The following is a 13,962-nucleotide window of genomic DNA, read 5'->3' on the forward strand; positions in this document are numbered from 1 at the left end:
CCCCGCCGCCGCCTCTACTTGGCTCCCTTCTGTGCCGCTCGGCCTCCATTTTGTCCTCAGTCTTCCCTCGCAACTGGTGTATGCAAATTAACCACCATCTTTTAGCTCTATAATTGAAACATTGTATCTTTTGGAGCTGTTGCTTCAGGAGCTCAGAGGCTGGAGCGGCAGGCGGGGAACGTTGTAGTCCTCCGTCACTGAAGCAAGCAAGCCTCCCTGTTTGCATCAGCTGCCTGGCTGCCTGCCGCCATCTTGGCTGCCAGTTAATTTGCATATCTCGCTGATTAACCAATGAAAAGGGTATCGGTCGTACGCCAGTTACCATTTTTGTCTTTTATTAGATAGGATTTTTCTGTTTTTGATATTAGGATAATATTGGCCTCATAGAATGAGTTAGAAACTGTATCCAGAAATTTTAAAAAAAGCAATCTATTTTTCTTTAATTAGTGCATGTATGTGTATACTTATTTTTCTACACCCTGTATACAAAGCACCTAAAATTTGTAAGACTATACAATAAAATAAACCAATTTTCTTACCAATTTATCTAGTGCATGCCAACATTCTTTGCATATTTATTTTTCTATCACTAAGAGGTCTACCTAAAATAGATTCCCTCTCTCATTTAATACCTCTTCACTTCTTTCTCCCATGTAGAAAGTAGTTATAAACCAGGAGAGCAGGACACTATGTTCCCTAATTGTCAGATAAGATGGAGAATATTCTTGTTCCATTAAATTAGATTTGTGCTACAGCTACTAGAATGTAACTTGAAACAATTAAGCAATGGGTTGATAAATCCTGAAAGTGAAAGAATGTTGGGGAAGAGAATAAAGAAAGAAATGAAAAGCACAATTGAAGAAATAATATTCAGGTGTGAATTTAAGAACAGCAACTAGATCTGTGATTGATTGCATTTAAAGTTAGTAAGGCAAGTTTGCTGGATTAAAAATAATACAACTCAGAGTTTTAAAAATATACATTGACTTTAGGAAGGAATTCAATTGTGGTTGGGAAAAATAGAGAAAATAAAAGAAATTACTGACTCCTTTATAAATTAAAATAATAATTAAAAGTATTCAGAGATAAAATAGCAAAAATGAAGAAAATTATATTATAAATTATTATGTTTAAAGGTACATTTTACATGTTCCTATTTTCAATTTAATAACGTAAAAGAACAAACTCCTATAAGAAGCTCTTTAATCTGAGCAATGATTTGTATAAAAACCTAATATAATATGATTCCTTTTTTCTGTGTTTTTTAAAATATGTTTTTATTGATTTCAGGGAGAGGGAGAGATAGAAACATTAATGATGACAGTGAATCATCAGTTGGTTGTTTCCTGCACACCCCCTACTGGGGATTGAGCCCACAACCCTAGTATATGCCCTGACCAGGAATTGAACTAAGACCTCTTGATTCATGGGTCAATACTCAATCACCGAGCCAAGCTAACTATGCTGGTTTCTTATCACATAATTTTCAAAAAAATGTCTTTATTGATTAAGGTATTGCATGTGTCCTTATCCTCTCATTACCTCTCCATCCCCCCCCCACTCATGCCCTCACCCACCTGTTGTCTGTGTCCATTGGTTAGGCTTATATGCATGCATACACTACCTTTGGTTGATTTCTCCCCTCTATCCCCACCCTCCCTCCCCTACCTTTCCTCTAAGGTTTGATGGTCCTCAGCATAGTATTCCATTGTGTAGAGGTACCACAGTTTTTTAATCCACTCATCTGTTGATGGGCACTTAGGCTATTTCCAAATCTTAGCTATGGTGAATTGTACTGCTATGAACATAGGGATGCATATATCCTTTCTAATTTCTTGGGATATGTTCCTAGAAGTGGGATCACTGATTCAAATGACAGTTCCACTTTTAGTTTTTGAGGAAACTCCGTACTGTTTTCCACAGTGGCTGCACCAGTCTGCATTCTCACCAGCAGTGCATAAGGGTTCCTTTTTCTCCACATCATCTCCAGAACTTGTCATTTGTTGATTTGTTGATGATAGCCATTCTGAGAGGTGTGAGACAGTACTGCATTGTCATTTTGATTTGCATCTCTCAGATGATTAGTGACTTTGAGCATGTTTTCATATGTCTCTTGGCCTTCCTTCTGTCTTCTTTCGAAAAGTATCTATTTAGGTCCTTTGCCCATTTTTTGTATACTTTTTAAAATGCAAATCTTTTTAAAAGAAGTCAAAACTTGAATAAGAAACCACAAAACCACAAGTGTAAGGACATTTCAATGTAACAGATACATTTCTGCAAATTAGAAAAGGTGACAAAACATTTTTTTGTGGTTTGTTTGTTTGTTTTGTCATTATTTCAAGAGCAAAGAAGGTGATGACTACACTGTTCTGGTTCCACTACCTAGGGATCATTGTGTCAGGTCTGTGTGTCTGGATTCTTCAGGTCTTTGACGAACAAAAGTCTGAATAACAGTTGAAAAATTTAGGATGTTTAGTAGGAGATGGGAAATAATGGAAATGGAAGAGCCATTTCCAAATATCTGAAGCATCATCAGGTGTAACAGACATTAGGTTTATTTATCGGGACCCTTGGAGGGCAGAATGAAAACCAAACAGTTAAAAATTGCAGAAAGATAGTATTAGTAACTCCTTGTAAAGGAAAACTGTCTAAAATTTATCTTGTCTGAAAATACGTCTGGCTTTCAAGGGAGAGGGTACATTTCTCATCACTAGAAATATAAAGTGAACTTTTTTTATGAATGTTACAGAGAGTACTCATTCATCTGGTAAGATTGTACTACTAAATAATCTTGATGTTTCCTACCAAATTCAAGGTCCTATATGTGTAAAATGGTTATGTAAAGTATATTAAATGGTTTTTTTAAAAAATTTTTTATTACAAAGGGTATTACATATGTGTCCATTCCCCCCCCCACCCTAGACAGTCATATTAAATGTTTTAAATTATTTAAAATTATTCTTTTGTTTAAAAAACTCTCAGCCCATCATTTTCTAGATTGCTGAATGAAGAAAGCTTTTGCAGTATATGAAATTCTCCTAACTTTCTATTTTGAACCTCAATACTTTATGTAATTTGTATATAATATGATAGATAGATAGATAGATAGATAGAGTCATTTAGTTATATTTTATATGGAATTATTCAGGCTAATAAACTAAATGAAGCAATAAAAAATCAAGATTATAATTTCCATTTCACATAGCTTTATGTTAAATTTTGTTGTTGTTGTTGTTGAAGTATATACAAGACCTAAAATAAATGAGCTTATACCCATTTTCAATTAAAAAATTTTAAATATATTTTCTAAATAAAGATTTTCGTTGTTAATAACTGAATTAATTTATGCAAAATTCCAGAAAGGTTCATAGAAAGTTATTATTTTGTGAGGGGTATGTCCTATTTACACTTAAATCTTTTCTCTTTATTTTGTTTTTCAATGGTCACATACTGGTTCCATGTTTTCACTATTTCTGTCTCTGGGTAAAGGGATGTCAGAAAACACAAACAACTGGGGCTTATATAGAAAAAATAGGAATAAGGGTGGGAGGAAAGACCACTTCCAAGTCATTATTCCAGCCTCTTTGTTTTCTATTTTCTCATTTATTGAGGATGAATGAGAATGAGACACTGAACTGCCCTATCAGGGACCAGCATTGTCCAAAGGAAGGTAAGATAACTAGGGGAACAGTCCCCAATTATGCAAGATATGGAGACTTCTAAACTGTAGTTCTCAGCTACAGTCATTCATCTATCTATCTATCTATCTATCTATCTCTATCTATCTAGATAGATAGATAGATAGATATGTATATATAATTGATTTTTTTTTACAGAGAGGAAGGGAGAGGGATAGAGAGTTAGAAACATCGATCAGCTGCCTCTTGCACACCCCCTACTGGGGATGTGCCTGCAATCAAAGTACATGCTCTTTACCGGAATTGAACCTGGGACCCTTCAGTCCGCAGGCCAACATTCTATTCACTGAGCCATATGGGTTAGATCTCAGCTACAGTCTTGATACAAACATTTAAAGTAGTAGAAAAGGGGGAGGAGCTATACCTAAATTTAATGGGCATTGTGTGTCACCAAAGCTCATCTTACCTTTGTAACTCATCTATGGGACTATCCATGCTGCAATGATGATAATAATAAGGTGAAAATGACAAATGAACAAATTATTTAATAACCTAATGTGCTCATGAAGTTGTGCCTATCATTTGAGCACTTTTCTTATTGGTGTCATGGAAAAAATAAAAACGCTTCCATAATACACGTCTCTGAAAAAATATAATTAAAAACTTAGACCGAGAATCCATTTCCAATAACTGTTGTGTGAGAATATGAAGATTTTTATGTCTTCAGGCTTTGAAGAGTACTTTGCACCAACCAATGTTTATTAAGCAATCTAAAGATACCTACTTCCTCTGTTCTCCACATCAGAGATAACATTCTCAAACTTAGACCTAATTAAGCTCTTCTAGTTCAACCCTTCAAAGTTCTCTCATTGTCATGGTCAATCAGACGCTCCACCTCTCACCACTATCCCTTTTATATTCTGCTAGAGGCTCAGTGCACACATTCGTGCACTGGTGGGGTCCTCGGCCTGACCTTTGGGGATCAGTGGACCTCCGTGCTGCTGCAGCCCAGCCTTACCCGCCAGCTTGTCAGGCTCCAGTGCTGTCCATGGTGATCCTGCACAGCACAAAGTAGTGAGCCGGAAGCAGCAGGTGGCCAGGGAGGAGCCTGATCCTGGGCTGGGCGCCACACTGCTCTTATTCATCTTGGCCCCTGCTGCGCCTGCTGCTGCCGCCACTCAGTAGACTGGCTGCCGCTCTGCTGCGGTCTCTGCACCTGTCGTAGGGTGATACCAGCATGCCCATGACTGCACAGCCACTCGTCATCGCAGCCTCGCTCCTTGTGCGGTGCTGGAGAAGCTGCAGTGGGCTCACGCCCAGTCAGTCCCAATGCCAGGACCAGGAGCCATGAGCCCAGGTGCCCATTAGTCAGCTAAGCAGTGCTCCCGTAACTGTGGGAGCGCACTAACTACCAGGGGACAGCTCCTGCATTGAGCATATGCCCCCTGGTGGTCAGTGTGCATCATAGCTACCGGTCGAGCAGTCAAGCAATTGACTAGTCTTTTAGGCTTTTATATATATACTAGAGGCCTGGTGCACAAAAATTTGTGCACTGGGGGTGGGGGGAGAGGTTCCCTCAACCTGGCCTGTGTCCTCTCACAGTCTGGGACCCCTCAGGAGATAACGACCTGCTGGCTTAGGCCTGCTCCCAGGTGGCAGAGGGCAGGCCCAATCCCTAGGGGCAGCCCCTGGTCGGGCTCAGAGCAGGGCCGATTGGGGAGTCGGGGTGCCGCCCCCTGTCATGCACAGAGCAGGGCGGATCAGGAGGTTGGGGCACTGCCTCCTGTCATGCACAGAGCAGGGCCCATCAGGGGGGTTGGGTCTCTGTACCCTGTTACACACAGAGCAGGGTTGATCAGGGTGTTGGGGAGCTCCCCCTGTCACGCACAGAGCAGGGCCGATCAGGGGGTTGAGGAGCTCCCCCGTGTCATGCACAGAGTAGGGCCAATAGGGGAGTTGGGACACCGCCCCCTGTCACACACACAGCAGGGTGGATCAGGGGGTTGGGGGGCCGCCCTCTATCACCTACAGAGGGCCGATCAGGGGGTTGGGGCACTGCACCCTGTCATACACAGAGCCGCAGGGTGATCAGGGGGGTTGGGCGCTGCCCCCTGTCACGCTGATCCCGGTGCCGGGAGGCATATTACCCTTTTACTATATAGAATAGAGGCCTGGTGCACGGGTGAGGGCTGGCTGGTTTGCCCTGAAGGGTGTACAGGATCAGGGTGGGAGTCCCCACTGGGGTGCCTGGCCAGTCTGGCTGAGGGGCTGAGGGCCATTTTCAGGCTGACGGGTGACGGAAGTTCCCAACCGCTCCTTTTTTTCTTTTTTCTTTTTTTTTATTCTGGGCCAGCTTTAGCTCTGAAGCCTCGGCTGCTGAAAAGAGGTTTCTGGCCTTTGTTTATCGTTTGTATTTGATACAATGTTGCGATTCGGCTGGCTGAAGCCCGGCTGAGTAAAGCAGGTTTCTGGAGTTTTTATAGCTTCTATATTTGCAACATAGTTGCTTAGAGTTGCAGCTGAGAGGCAGGCAAGTCAGGCGGGGAATGTTGGAGTCCTCCTTCATTGAAGCAAGCAAGCCTCCCTGTTCGCATCAGCTGCCTGGCTGCCGGCCGCCATCTTGGCTGGCAGTTAATTTACATATCTCCCTGATTATCCAATGGGAAGGGTAGCGGTTGTACACTAATTGCCATCTTTCTCTTTTATTAGATAAGATACTAGAGGCCTGGTACACAAAAATTTGTGCACTCGTGGGGGGGAGGGGGTCTCTCAGCCCGGCCTGTGCCCTCTTGCAGTCTGGGACCCCTCGGGAGATAATGACCTGCTGGCTTAGGCCTGCTCCCGGGTGGCAGAGGGCAGGCCCAATCCCTAGGTGTGGCCCCTGGTATGGGCTCAGAGCAGGGCCGATTGGGGAGTTGGGGTGCTGCCCCCTGTCATGCACAGAGCAGGGCGGATTGGGAGGTTGTGATGCCACCCTCAGTCACGCTCAGGGTAGGGCCAATTGGGGGGTTGGGGTGCCGTCCCCTGTCACACTCAAGGCAGGGTCGATGGGGAGGTTGCGGCGCCACCCCCTGTCACCCACAGAGCAGGGCCCAGCAGGGGGTTGGGGAGCTCCCCCTTGTCACTCACAGAGTAGGGCCGATAGGGGAGTTGTGGCACCACCCCCTGTCACACACAGAGCAGGGCAGATCAGGGGGCTGGGGGCACCACCACTGTCACCTCGGGCAGGGCCAATAGGGAGGTTATGGCTCTACCCTGTCACACACAGAGCAGGGCCCGTGGGGGGGGGGGGGTTGGGGCGCCGCACCCTGTCACACACAGAGCCGCAGGGGGATCAGGGGGTTTGGACGCTGCCCCCTGTCATACTGATCCCGGTGCTGGGAGGCATATTACCCTTTTACTATATAGAAGCGAGGCCTGGTGCATGGGTGGGGGCTGGCTGGTTTGCCCTGAAGGGTGTCCTGGATCAAGGTGGGGGTCCCCACTGGGGGGCCTGGCCAGTCCGGGGGAGGGGCTGAGGGCTGTTTTCAGGCTGGCGGGTGACGGAAGCTCCCAACTGCTCCTTTTTTTCTTTTTTCTTTTTTATTCTGGGCCGGCTTTAGCTCTGAGGCTCCAGCTCTTAGGCCTCTGCTCCTGAAAGCAGGTATCTGGTTTGTTTCGGTTCTATAATCGAAACTCTGTATCAACTCCAGCTCTGAGATCCCAGGCTCGCTGAAAGCAGGTTTCTGGGGCTTTTTTTAGCTTCTATATTTGTTAAAATGTTTCAAACTGCAGGCTCAGAGGCCTGCAGCGGCAGGAGGGGAACGTTGGTTTCCTCCGTCACTGAAGCAAGCAAGCCTCATGTTAGTTTCAAGCTGCCTGTCTGCTGGCCGCCATCTTGGCTGGCAGTTAATTTGCATATCACCCTGATTAGCCAATGGGAAGGGTAGTGGTCGTACGCCAATTACCATGTTTCTCTTTTATTAGATAGGATAGATTATTCATGTTCTGAATTTCTCTCACTTTATGTTTCTTAGGTAAGAGAAATTCTCTCATCTTTACACTATTGCACAACCAGTTTCCTCATTATAAGACATTTCACTTCCCTTTGACTAATTCTTCTTTTTTAGGTTTCTGTATAAATGCCCCTTTCCAGGAATTCTCGATACTCTCAACTGGAATAGACAGGCCTGCCCTGCACTCCTAAAGTAGCCTGAAAGGAACCTACAAAGGCACCTAACATTTTATTACTTGATACATATATTTGTTTATATTTATTGAAAAAGAATGATCTGATAAATGGAATGCCTTATCTCCAGTGCTTAGCACAGAGCTTACTACAAAATTGGAATACAAATATATATATTTGTTGAAAGGTGAATAAGTGAACTGAGTGGAGAAATAGAAAATATAAGTGTGGAAACAAATGAGTTGGTTTCACAGCTGAGTGTATTTTGTCATCCATATGTAACGCATTATCCTCTTTCCTAAGAATTTACCCACAAGAATAGTCCTTGCAAAAAAGAAAAATGGAGGTAGAACACTTGATTGCCTCTTCTAAATCACACAATTAATTATTGGCAGAGATGGGATAAGGACACATGTCTCCAGACACTTTCTGCCCCTCCCACCAAATTTAGATTTATTTTAGTCATGCTGTCACAGACAAAGACACCATTCCCTGGATTAACTTCCTCCAAAAAAAAAAAAAGAGGGCAAAAGATAAATGGATCAAGGTAGTTTCACTAACTCATTTAGGGAGGAAAGGTATTGCACAAATAATCCATGGCTATGAAATGATCCTGGTGTTGAAGGGAGCTGAGAAAAGGACTGAATTTGCCAGAGGGATTTCCAGATTAACCTGTCAGCACATCATTTCTCCAATGGAATTGGAAGCATCAGAAATAGACATGCCCCAAACCTGATTTTTAGTAACTTGATAGCTTATCAGATTTCTGGCATCATCGTGTTTTCATAATTAAGCTAAACAGGCTTGCTTACACATTCTAACTACATTCTACGTTGTGAACACTGTGTTCCCAATTTAACAGGACTAACGGGTGTGAAAGGAAAGAGCACTCTGGTAAGCATAAAGCACACCATACACTGCCCTCTGGTCTTGCTCTGATGATCTTACCTGCCCATTCAGATTATCCTCTCCATAGGACTTGGGGCACTCATTCATTTTTGCAGCTGGTTACCTTTATGGTATCATCTGAGATCAAATATACGAGGGAAGGAGAAATAAAGAAACGGTACTTAAAATATAATAGCCCCACTAGGAGACGTGCAACACTTAAACCTTGAACGCCAATAGCCATGCAAAATGCTACCATGGTCTGAGCATCAATCAAACACATGGCTGCGACTATTAGTTACATACCCAAAAGGCTCCCTGGTGAGAGATAAGAATCTACCCTTTTCTTTTTATACAAATTCAGTAGAAAAAGAGTAGCCTTAAAGTTGTGGCAGGAAAAAAACAAAAAACATTTAAAATATGTTTTCAGAAATTTGTATGAAAATGTCATACTAGATTTGTGCCCAGCAATCTGTAGGCAAATGTCTAGGACTTTGGCAGGCTGAAGTTTACCATGAAGACTTAGGCATTGTTGCTTTATCCTGAGAATGTTACTCATAGCTTCTCAGAAATTTGTAGCATTGGACACTTAACCCATTGCACCCTTAATACTTAATTCAGGTATTCTGGGTGGCCACAGATAGATGTTTCATGAGCTTGTTTGTTCCTCTCACTTAAAGCTGTTGCAACATGTTATGAGCATTGAGCTCGGGAAGTCTGGATGACCAAAATTGACTAGATTACTCTAACCCAGGCCATCATGTCTCTTTGGCATCTGGTAATAGTTCTATGAGAAATTTCACTAGGCTAAACCAATATTGTTTTTCAAATGCTTATTAATCCTTAAAAGAATTCCATTCTTGAAAATGCACTATAAAAACCAATAACTTATGGTGTTCCTCCATAGAGCATTACAAATTTTCAAATGGCCCTTAGTCACCTTGTTGGTGCCAATTATAGCCACTAATTTTACACCAGAATTTATTAAAATGTATTAATTGACATTTGAGGATTTTTCACCACTTTCACGATGAAGAAAATTACCTATTTTATTTCAACTTTATTTTAGTCTTTTGCTCTTTAATTATTGCTAGGGTAATAAAATAAACATTTAGTCAAAAAGATAAAAGAGGGTGGGGGAGAAACCATTCTAGGTCCATGTTTCCTACCTTATCTGTGGCAACTATTTTTGAAAACTTAATATGGTGCTCAGAAATAACTGAGTAGAGGTATTCAAAGGTTTACCAGTGAATCCAAGAAAAGAAACATAGACATATTTTATAGTGAGCCATTTCCCTCTCAGGAAATATTAGAGAAGATGGTTTGTAATAACTGTTCATTTTCATACACACATTAAAAAATTTCATTGGTATCTATCACCCAGAGAGAAAAATTGAGTTTTCTCCTTTCAGCAATTAAGATTATTTGAGAAAATAAATATTAAACTTAGTCTTAAAGCTCTCTCCACATGTAATGGGATTTACTCTCACACATTGAACTGGCACTAACCAAGAGAATTATCTTGATTTCAGTAGGTGACAGAGTGAAATGGGACAGTGTTCAAAATATCTAAATAGCATATGTTGTGTTTGTTGAACTTGTTTTGGAAGAGGATTATGTCTTCCTCTTGAGAGGAAGTATTATGAATATATGAAGTGGAAAATGTAGTCTTGTAGTCTCTGGATGTCAAGTGTCAGTATGAGCTACAATTGGTTAAAATTTTAATTTGAGCAACTTTATTCTCAAATTGAATGTCTTCTAAATCAGCCTTCATATTTGACTTCTTAAATAATCAGAAGATATTTACATTTTAACTCAGGTGGCGATAAATAACTGGAAATATCTCTGCTATTTCCTAACTTACGCCCCATGACCACCTCTCTGCACTGTGGACTTCACTCCCCAAGGCCTTGCTCAGGATGAGGCTGCTGCGGTCGTGGGAATTGCCCAGGGAAAACTCAGGATCAGCCACTGATCTAGTACTTGGTATTTTTTCTCTCACTCATGTGAGAACATTAGGAAAACCTGAACTCTATCTCTCCCTTCCCATCACTCTGTCCTCCCTAGAAATTCAAGCAGACCTTCCGAGGGGATCTTCATAATCACAAGAGGAACATGAGGAGGGGTCCGGGACACTCAGAGGTTTGCAGATAAAATGCCAACAGGGCAAAGTGAGATTTCCAAAGATGAGCTTCATGTAAACTTCGTGTTTAGGGTTGTTTCTGTGTTCACCAAAAAAGGAGAAAATTTTCCTTTCCCATCTTATTTTTATAGCATTTTTACTTGGAACTAAAAAACAAACAAACAAACAGACAAACAAAACCCCACAATATGTATTACCCTTCAGAGTTTTCTGAGTGCTTTCACACATATCTTTAAGTTGAATCTGAGGATGGATAAAAAAAAATTTCCATTTTAAATATCTTAATTCCATTTACCAGCTGTGAGACATGGAGCAAATTATTTAACCTCTCTGTGTCTCATGTTTCTCTAAATAAAATTGTAGTACTTACCTTAGAGAACTGTAAGTATTAAAAAATGCATAAAATACCAATGACCACGTCTGGCACATCCAAAGAGTTAGAGAATGGTTAATGGTATTACTATTATTAACAAATGAAGTTTCTGAAACATGATTTAGTGAGAACCTTGTTCTCATGATACCAAACTCATCTTCTCTCCACCTCCTCAGACTGCCTGTGGTATCCTTCCTAAATCTGCCACATCGCTTCAGTGTACTAACTTCAAATTTAGCCATCTTTATAACATTATCTGCTGAGACCATGGATTTGATTCCCAAACAACTTTGAAATATAAATCATTAAAATCAGGAAGTGATCTCTGCACTGTCATACCTGACATGTAACATAATGTAGGGGCTAAAGGAGAAGGCATAGGGAAACCTTTTATAGCAGAAGCAACCACTGCATTAATACAAACATTTCAGAAAATCACCACATGAGTGAATCTGATAGCAAGCTTTGCGCATCAGAGGTTCTGACGAACGCTACCAGTTTGTACAAAGTAGTTACAGTTCAGTTTCATAAGTGCTTCCCGAGCATTTGTTCAAGTTCACCCCTTAGCTTTGTCCTTGTCCTAATTAAAAGCAGCACAGATGCATTTAGTCAGAACCTCTGGCTAACAATGGACCTTGCAACACTGATTATGATTTTATTTCCTTGCAATTGTAGATGGATGAATAGGATCTCTGTGATGTTCTGAGAACCTCAGTTGTTTAATTCAAGTGAATTAAAAGTTTAATAATTGAGTATTTGCTATAGATTTCACCTTTTTTAACACACAAAAGGTGCTTTAAACTCACCTTTCCCCCCTTTTCTGGTATACAGCGGGGCCTTGACTTACGAGTTTAATTCGTTCCAAGACCAAGCTCATTAAGGAGCTCGTTAACTCAAATTACTCTATCAACTCAATGCAAAAAAATTGGCCTACAGACAGCTGGTATCTCAAAAAACTCATTAGTTGGGACAGTTGTAAGTCAAGGCCCCACTGTATACCTTTTCTAGGGCGGAGCAATAGTATATTCTGAAAAGAGCCTGGCCTTTGGAGTTTCTCAGACCTGCATGTGAATCCTATTTCTGCACCTTTGTAGCTGTGGGGCTTCCAGAAATTTGCTCTCAGCTTCCCTGAGCCTGTTTTCTAAACTATAAAACAGAAGTGGAAACAGTCCATGCGAGGATTGCTGTGAGCTTTGAATGAGTGGTAGGACCTGGGCTGATGCCTGACTCATGATAGGCATTTCAGACATGCTCCTCTCCAGTCCTTTCCTCCTGTCACTAGCTGAAGTGCAGCTCCCAAGGGGGTGAGTACAGGAAAGGTATTTGTTGCTCCATTGGTCTAGAGCAGTGCTGTCAGGCCACATTCACCTATAACAACAATAGCAACAACAAAACAGGTTGTACATTCTCCCAGGTTATTTTAGTCCCCCCTGATGCCACCTGCAAAGCAAAATCCTTCCTAAGCACCTCAAATGTTTCTCAGATCCTAGAGAAAAATAATCTATCTCTACCCAGATCAAAATAGTGGCTCTTCCATTTGGGCTGTATGACATTTGGAAAGAAACTTAAGTTCTCCATGCCTCCATTGCCTTATCTAATGGAAATATTAGACCAACCACAGAATTGTTTAGAGTACTACAAAGTTAATACAGGTAAAGCACTTAGAGCATTTCCCAGTGCATAATCAGTGCTCATTTAGTGGCCATTCTTAATATTCTGCTCCAGCTCCCTACCTGGATTTAGTGTTTGTTTGTTTTCTGTGTATTTATTAAAATCTAGTTGGCATAAAGTATTCTATTAGTTTCAGGTGTACAACCTTTATATTCCCTATGATAAGATCACCACAACAAGTATAGTAACCTCTATCACCATACAAAGTTATTATAGTAATAACTAGTGTCCCAGTGCATGGATTCATGCACATTGAAAGGAAATTAATTACAAGAAATATTTTAATATCACTATTCATCCTTACTCCATAATAGAAATGTCAACCAAATTCACGACCAACAATGACAGATCAAAATACAGGCATGCAATTGGCGCCAGCAAGAGCTTTATATGTATTGCGCATGTGCAAATCAACTTAGCCTTTTCTATATAGAGAATAAACTTCCTTAATTAGACCTATTTTCTGATTTAGCTAAACTTTTTCTAGCCCAGTGAAGCACCCCAACTTCTCTTTCAGGTAATTGTCAGCATTTCTAAACATCCATTTTCTGGCTAGTGAAAAGAAAATAGGATTCCACGGAATCTCCTATTTACCTCCTCCAGGACTTCTGTGAGGATCAAAGGAGATGAGGCACTGGAAAATGCTTCGCAGACCATTGGTTGAAGTGTAAAATGTTTGCACCTGACATTTATAACCTGGGTGTTCCTGGGCTGAAGAAACTCTGAGGAGGCTAGTCGCTAGGGAGAGAAAGCCAGGCGTTGCTACATGACATCATTACCTGGTGCCCACAGTCACTGTTTCTGGGCTGGGCTGGGCTATGGGCCGCATTTTGCACCATGTGGTCTTAGCAGCATTGGCTCTGATTTGGTGGGGTGTCGCTCTGGGGTGGTGGTGGGGCCTGTGTCCCACTTGGGCGAAGCCGAGTGTTGGTTTGTCGGTGCTAGGTCCGCAGTACCTTTTCTTTGTAAATGGCCAGTGCATGTCATGGAAGCTCCTTTGTTGAGCATCTGGCTCCTGGTGGTCAGTGCGTGTCACAGCTACCAGTCAGGCGGATGGACACTTAGCTCTCTCTCTCTCTCT

Source organism: Myotis davidii, unplaced genomic scaffold, assembly GCF_000327345.1.
Source record: "Myotis davidii unplaced genomic scaffold, ASM32734v1 scaffold76, whole genome shotgun sequence".
Taxonomy (NCBI): Eukaryota; Metazoa; Chordata; class Mammalia; order Chiroptera; family Vespertilionidae; genus Myotis; species Myotis davidii.